Source organism: Zootoca vivipara, chromosome 7 (assembly GCF_965207765.1).
Source record: "Zootoca vivipara chromosome 7, rZooViv2.hap1.1, whole genome shotgun sequence".
Lineage (NCBI taxonomy): Eukaryota > Metazoa > Chordata > Lepidosauria > Squamata > Lacertidae > Zootoca > Zootoca vivipara.
The window spans coordinates 4469429-4477863 of NC_142590.1; positions in this window are offsets into that span (position 1 = coordinate 4469429).

An 8435-nucleotide genomic window follows, 5' to 3' on the forward strand; every position below is an offset into this window, starting at 1 on the left:
ACTTGCTAAGTGTAAAGTCCTGCTGTGGCATGTGAAATCCATGCGCACTGTAGCCATGAGAAAACCCCATACATTCAAGGTACATTTAAAGCATGTGAGTTCCCCCAAAGAATCCCAGGAACCATCTGTTTTCACTCACAGCCCTACAATTTCCAGCACCCTTCAAAAACTACAGTTCCCAGGATTCTTTGGAGGAAGTCATGTGCTTTAAATGAGCATTGGATTCGTTTTAAATGTTTGGTGTAGATCTGCCCTGTGGAACAACCTTTACAAAACCTTTGCAAAGTTTTTTTTTTTTACTTTTTGAATTAAAGCTGAAGTTCTAGGACTTATTGGCAAATTTAACAAATGAACAAATCATCAGGTCCAGGTGGGAGCCGCTAAGAGTTCTTAAATAGCTGGCCTCCTGTCAAAATATAGATAATTTAATGAGCCACCTCTAAGATGCCTGGGAGGTGGGCACGTAACATCAATTTTAAAAAGGGGAATTTGTTTGCGGTCGTCATGTACCTGTGCGCCCGTGCATCTAAATTACTGCCATCCTGTCTCACCGCTTCCGGCCTGCTCATACCTTTATCTGGTCAGGCTGGGACAGAAGTGACACAGAAAGCAGCTGCAACTCCCACAACCTTCTTCACGCAGAGCAAAGTTACTATGGAATTTGCTACCATAAGTTGTAGCATTGGTCCCTAAGGTGGATGGCTTTAATGGGGGTGGGTGGGCAAATTAAGGGACGATAATGCTAATCAATGGCTGCTACTAGTGACAACGGTTCTGTAACACCTCTAATAGTGGATGCAGTGTGTCCTAGAATACCAGTTGCTGGAGAACAAAATTGTGGAGAGTGTACAACTAGTTTAATGGCTGCACAAGTGGACTCTTGGCTCCAGTCACACTGTTAAACTATTTATTTCACAGAATTTATATACCACTTGATTGTACCAGAAAACAACTAAAACAACCCTCAAAGAGGTTTATGAATTATGTAAAATGTGAGCTAAATGAGTCACATAGTGAATCACCTTAGGAATTACTGACAGCAGCAAAGTACGTACTTCCTACCAAACAGAAATAATAAGACACCCTCCTGAGAACATGCCAGTCTAAGGCACTGGTCTTCAGCTGGTGGGTCAGGGCAGCCTTATCCCAGGAGGGGGGCAACAGGAACACCAACACCCAGGAAGGTTATGGTGAAAGACTAAGAAGTGGGTCTCCAAACAAGTTTGGGTTAAAAGCTGGGTCTGGAAAGGTCAGTGCTGCCTGTTCTAAGGTGTGGTATATGGCAGAGATGGCAAAAATGACTGAATATCCCATTAAGTTGGGAAATGAAATTGATAGGAATGTTTTATGGGAACTGACTGCCATTCATCAGTTTTAGCAAGAGAAGATGTAATCTAGACAATGACAGATATTCTACATTTAACTTTGTGTGAAATATTATTATCAGGTGAAGAATTATTGATGAAGTGGGCTTATGTTTGATATATTATGCATATTTTGGAGCATGGAAATGTTTTATATATAACTAGCTGGCCATGCCATGCATTGCTGTGGCTTTTTGTGTTAAATGGACTTCAGAGTCTCCCTTCAGAGTCCGCCTTCATTTTGCACACAATCAATACACTCAATACGTGTGTTCTGTAACATTTTGCCCTGTCCCAACCCTGACTCCCCTACCCACACGTGTTCTGTGAAATCCCCCCACCCCGCCCCGACACATTTGTCCTACCCTAAGGCACGGCCCTGTAAAAAAGGCCCATATTCAGTTGGTTGTGGCCTGCGGCCTAATCAGTTCTCCTGGCTAGGCAATGCTGCGGCCTAGTCAGTTGGCTGGGCAATGCTGGGCCTTGTTGCTGCAAAAGGCCTGTTTTCAGTTGGTTGCTGTGGAATTTTGTGATGTCACCAATTGTCTGCAGCCAATGGAGACGCTGCTTCTCTGTTCTCTTTCCCAGCATGCACTTTCGTCTGAGTGGGGAGGTTTTGGACACGGGGTTTGGGGGTTTTTACATTGCACAGGTGTGACATCTGTCTTTGAAAACAGTATGGGCTTGGTCTCATAGTCACATTTGACTTTGTGTCAAAATTTGAACACAATCGGTCAAGCGGTTTCGTTGAACATTGGAGACAAACACACATCCTCAGTTTACATTTTTATATATATATATAGATTTGGTGGTTGTATTGTAAGGCATCTCATGTAAACAGTTTGAGGCATCTAGTATATTTATGGTATATATGATATTTCTCATTCTTATTTGAATTGATGAAGAGATGTCTATCTTTCTCTCCTAAGAACTGTTCTCTAAATAATTTCTTGTAGTGATTCTGTTTTAGTTATTTATTTAGCATATTTATTACCCACTATTCAACATAGTTCCCAGGATGGGTTACAACATGATAAAAACACAATAAAAAATAAAATAAAATAGTGAACAATTTAAATAGCAACCAACCAATAACACAAAATGGCTACTTGGGAGACATGACACAAAATGGCTGCCACACCTAAAAGAGCAGAAAAAGAGCCCCCCTTCCTCTGCCACCATCAATGGGGGGCGGGGGCAGCATTGCTACATTGGCCACTCACAGAAAGAAGCTATTTGCACCTCTGCTTTGCTCAAAATGGAAGGTTGGTGCGGGTGTCTAATTCTAGCATCCAACGAAATGTGGAGGTATATTTTTTATAGGAGAGGCTAAGCCAGTTCAAGCAGGAACTCAGCAAGAAGAGCAAATGGCCCCTCATGCATTGTGGATAGGTGACTATACCCCACCTTTCCTTATAAAAGTTCGAGGTAACTAATCACAAAAATGAAATATTCTTTGTTATATTTTGCAGCTGCCATAGGAGGTACTGGTGGGCACAGGCACTTGGCTGGCAACCTGTGGATGAACATCAGGGTTCAGTTCCAGGCAGAAACACAAATGGGCAGCCTGAAAAGGAACCCCAGCTAAGTGGTATCCCACCAGGTTTCACAGTAGCTCCACCATCTTCCTGGGTGCACTAGACCACACTGTATGTGCTTTCAGATAGGGATCGTGGGAATTAGATCCCGTTTGCATGTGAGGGTGAATCCATAGTTGCAGATCTTTCCTCAAGCAGCAACGCATTTTCTGCCAACAGTTCTTCCAACTGGTTGCGCATGCTATGGCTCTTCTTCATTCTTGGAACAAGAGTTGGGGTTGGTTGGGTTGAGTAGACACCATTAGAAATTCACTCAGGAGAATCTAGCCAAGCGCTGCAGCAGCAGACATGGAGGAGAAATACAAGGCGGAAGAGGAGGATGAGCAGTTTCTTCAGAGAGCCGTTCTTTACAGAGGATGTTTGCCAACATTTCAGTATATGTCAGCTCAAGTCAAGCTGGTTCAGGCAGTGTTTATGATGGCTTGTATCTAGTGCTAGTCCAGCTCATTGACTCCATCCCATACTACAGGTGCATCACCTTCACGGTGGCACATCAGTGATCCCCTCTGAGGCCTCCTCTGCCTGACACGTCATGCTTGGCTGTTCATGTGGCCAAAACAAAACAAAACAAAGCAAAACAGCAGAGCTCAATCAGATTTCAGCTAATTTTAAAAACTTGCTTGTATAATGTTCTTCTGGTAAGACCTTTACACAGGGCAGCCTTTAACACAGCCACTGGCTCCTTTCTTCTGAACGTCACTCATGCTCCTAGACAGATGGGCACAAAATGCATATGCACGTTAATTGCAAGCAGCATGAATTAACACATGGTGAGCCATAATGTATTAATCTTTATTAATGATTTCAGATTTGAGATTTACGCAGTACATGATTACCACGTGTGGTTATTCCCCTTGCCCCATGGCTTCACCCTCGGGGAATAAAATAACACAAATAAAGCATTTAGTTTCAAATTGCTCTTTGAGTATAGTGACAGGAGATGAATGAATAATGGAGACTAAACTGTGGAACTTACTTTTGCAAAGTTCTGACTGGCATATGCTGTGGGAGATAGGCAGGCATGCAGCTGCTTGAATGTATTTGGACTGCCACACAAAACCCACCAGTCTTCTGCAACACAGCTGGGCTCAAAGGGAAGTGAAAGAGTTGGCTATCCAACTCTTGCTGGAATCAGGCTCTTCCGGCTGGAATTGAGACAGCAACTGGCTGTCAGACAGGCGCCTTCTTGTCAGTGGCAACATACTGAGTCCTCTGCCAAGCTGCCATGCAGGCATTGTTGCTGCTTCTACTGGATTCAACAGCAGAAAGCGAACAAGAACAGGACCTTGGACAGCCCCAAGGCTAAAGCCCTCTCCTTGTAAGGCAGTTACATGAAGATGTTGTCTCAGCAAGAAGCGGGACCCAACTGAATCTTTACAAACCTGACAAGACTTGAAGTGTGAGTAAGCTCTGCATCCCTTATTTTTCAGTCTTCAATATCTCCAAGGCTCTGTGGATAGAAGTCCTGCAAGACTTCTCACACTCTGAGGCAGAGAATGGCGGCAGGCTACTATAGGTTAGGCAGGAGGTCACTGAGTAAGGTACAGAGAGCTTCCCTGCTCCTGAGGAAGCATCCTGAACCTCATCATCATGAGAGTTCTCTGCTGCGCACTGCCAAGTCCTTGCTGGAGCCTGAAAACTTCCCTTCTTGGCCTTGTCTTTGCCTTCTTCACTAGAACCAGAACGCCTGTCATGGGACGCTTGGGATGGAACCCTCCTACTTCTAAGGTCATTGCTTAAAGCACAACATAATTGGGGAGGGGTGTGTCATGATGCATGATGTTGTGGTGCACATTGTAGAAAACAAATGTCATATTGTGCATTCCAAGTCCCCAAGATGCGCTTTGGTAACATGCATTGTCCAAAAATTTGGAGTTGCTTTGAAGGATGAACACAGGTGAGCTTTCATCTGGGTTTATAGCATTGGATTTTAACTTGTTTGCCAGATTCAGAATAGTAATCCATTCTGAATAGTAATCTATTGCCTGTCAGCCATCATCAAGTTTGCAGACTTTTGAATATTCTGTGTGCTCTACGTACATTACCTTGAGACTGAGGTTCTCAACCATTTTGAGTCCATGGCTGCCTTGACCAACCACATTCTTTCTGTGGATTCCCTGTGGAATACTGTACAGGGGGATCCCCACTTATGCAGGAGTTCCATTCCAGGACATGGCGTGTATCACTTGAACGTGCATAAGTGGGGATTCCCCTGCTCTGTCCCCGACCCACTTTAGGACCGTGTTCAGTGCATGCTTGGGCAGCACTCTTTCAAAGATGACCAACACCACATAGCACAGATATTCATGAAAAAGTAGAGAAACACATCTCGTTTGTCTGCTTGAGTAGGGAGTTTCTGGCTTTGTTTTAGAAGTTGTGTTTCTTTTCCCCCATCAGAGGAGGCAGGGAAGGAATGAGGGATGGGGCCTAGTGTTGTTCATGGCACCCCTGACCATCATTCAAGTCACCCCAGGGTGTTACAGCACACTGATTGAAAACCACTGCCTTGAGATCATTACAACAACTGTGTAAGGAGAAGGGAACGACAGAGGATGAGATGGCTGGACAGTGTTCTCGAAGCTACGAACATGAGTCTGACCAAACTGCGGGAGGCAGTGGAAGACAGGCATGCCTGGTGTGCTCTGGTCCATGGGGTCATGAAGAGTCAGACACGACTAAACGACTAAACAACAACAAGGTAGCTCAAGCTGACTCGTGAGTTCAAGGCTGAGGGCAGTTTAAAGCTGAGTGCACCTGTCAGTTGTGCTTGGTAGCAAATTTGGGTCTGACAATTTCACTTTTGATGGTTTTAAGATGTATACTTAAACATTTTAGATATACAGTTAAACGTTTCAAATATACTGTACACCTAGAAATTTGGGGAGGTGGCCATCTTAGTCTGCACAGCAAAAGCTGAAAAAGAAAGTACCTTAAAGACTAATGGCAGAAGCCTTTGTAATGTCTTAAGAGGCCCTGAGGCAACATTTGGACCAGGAGCCTCCCAGATCATTCCTCACAGTCTTAGCCTTACATTACAGGATATATCATACACCAGCCAACAGCGTTGCTCTGGCACCCACTCAGCAACCTGTAGATAAAGGCCTTGGTGAGGAGGGAACTGCTGTTGATTTGCAACCAAGCAAATTAAACGGGGGCAGGAATAGGCAGGGTCAGGTGCTTCTGTTGGCCATCAGTTGTTCCGCCATGTGTGGCAGGCAGTTTAGTGGCGTGAGGCCTGGTGCGAATGCCCTGGCTACCCTGACCCTCGAGGCTCTTCCTGGAATCCTTTCCCTGTGTTATTCAGTCGGCAGCTAATGCATTTAGAAGCTATATCAGCTATCTGTCTCCTGAAAATCTCTGCCTTTCTTGTGCCTAAAGACCACCCTGGTTAGACAGATATGTGGAGCACTAAGTGTTGGGTGGCTCCAGCGGCCAGCCATGGTGACCTCATTGCTGAAGTGAGTGCCGGGAGCTTGATTGGAATGAACTCCATGAGCCAAAAAGGCTCTTTGAGTGGTGAAATTATTTTTCTCGCAGAGCTTAATTCAAGTGATGAAATATTCATAGGGCACTAAAGTGAGTGGACTGGCTGGCTGGCTGCTTTCTTATGGGAATATCAATAAGGCTGGAGACAGCCTTAATCCAATATTCAAAGAGCTTCATTGCCTGCTGTTGCTTGGGGCTCAGGCTTCTTTTCGGAAACCTTGCTCTTGTGTCTCCTCCCTCTCCCAACACCAGCCGCTCCATTTGGACAAACAGGTACAGATGGGTTGATGGGAGAGGAGAAAACCATGTGAGGGGGGACCCAGCAGGGAGGGGAAGGCATGGCCCAATGGTCAGCATGGATGGGAGACACTTTAGGAAGGTTTTGAGCCCCTGCCAGACCAGACCAAAGGTCCACTAAGCCCAGCCTTTTTGCCAAGAGTGGTCATGGTGGGGTGGGACCTGGGAAGCTTAGAAGTGGGACACAAGGCAGCAGCCTGTTCTTGGTCCTTAGCACTGGGTGCTCAAGTGGTCTACTGTCTCTGCTTATGGAAGTTCTGTTAAACAACATGGTTGTAGATGGAACTAAAGGTAAAAAAAGAGGTAAACCTGACCCCTGGAAGGTTAAGTCCAGTCAAAGGTGACTCATCTTGCTTTCATGCCGAGGGAGCCAGTGTTTGTCCACAGACAGCTTTCCAGGTCATGTGGCCAGCATGACTAAACCACTTCTGGCGCAACAGGACACTGTGACGGAAGCCAGAGTGCATGGAAACACCATTTACCTTCCTGCCACAGCAGTACCTATTTATCTACTTGTGCTGATATGCTTTTGAACTGCTAGGCTGGCAGAAGCTGGGACAGAACAACGGGAGCTCACCTGCCGACCTTCTGATTGGCAAGCCCAGGAGTCTCAGTGGTTTAGACCACAGAGCCACCCACGTCCCTCCATGATTTCCTTTTGTCATTGATATAATTATAAAATGCTGCAATTTTTTTTAAAAAAAATATCCAATCTGCTGCAACAGGTTTTCTGATTTGAAATTCAGTAGACCAATTAATGAGTTATGTTTCCTCCCCTCTGCCCCATGATTTATAATCTTTTCTCCAGTTGTGCATCAATTTTCCCTTTCTATATTTGTAATTTTGGATGCCATCCACCTGATTGAGCAAATGTAGTTGGGCCCGTGTGTAAAGCACTCTGTTGATGTGCCAGCATCTAGAAAATAGAAATTTAAGCTCCTTTTCCTGACCCAGCCAATATAAGCAGATTTTAACCACAAACATGAACACAGCTCCTGTTGCTAAATGTTAAGGCTAAAAAAGATGACCAGAGTCCTTTCCCTGTTCTTCCAGTACATTCACAGTCTTGTGCACTTTACTAATGTAATTTAAGTTGGTCAATATACAGAATGATTGATCTCTTGCAAGAACCTTTAAGTCATTCAGAGGCTGGCCATGTGGCAAAACTTCTTGGATTATATCCTTACAGTAAGAGTTGTACCATGCTGTTGAAAGCAATATATACGGAACACCTGCCTGAAAAGTTGTTTCAGAAGCATTTCTCTACCAGTCTCACGCAATGGGTGGACACAGATGAAAAAAAAGAGTTTCAGCTTCTCAATCCCTACCCTGCTCAGGGATTTCGAGCACCAGATTCACTTTGTTCTTTGAGAGTTGACCTAAAGAATGTCAGATTATGCACACTGCCTACCATGCTAAGAAAACTGGTGTTCAAATGATAGTTTTAGGGTATGGAAGTGTGTACATAAAAACAACAGCAGCAGCACACGATGATACAGTATGGCTGTTTCCAGTCCTTAAAGAAGATAGAGTGTTGGGCTATAAAACAGGAGCACTTGGTTGGTAAACATTAACATTTGATAATGATACTGAGAAAAAAGGCCCTGTAAATTGATATTGCCCCAGGGATGGATCTGGCAGTGCTTTGTGGTCAGACTTGAGAGCCACTACTGCCAAACGGGTGAAGTAG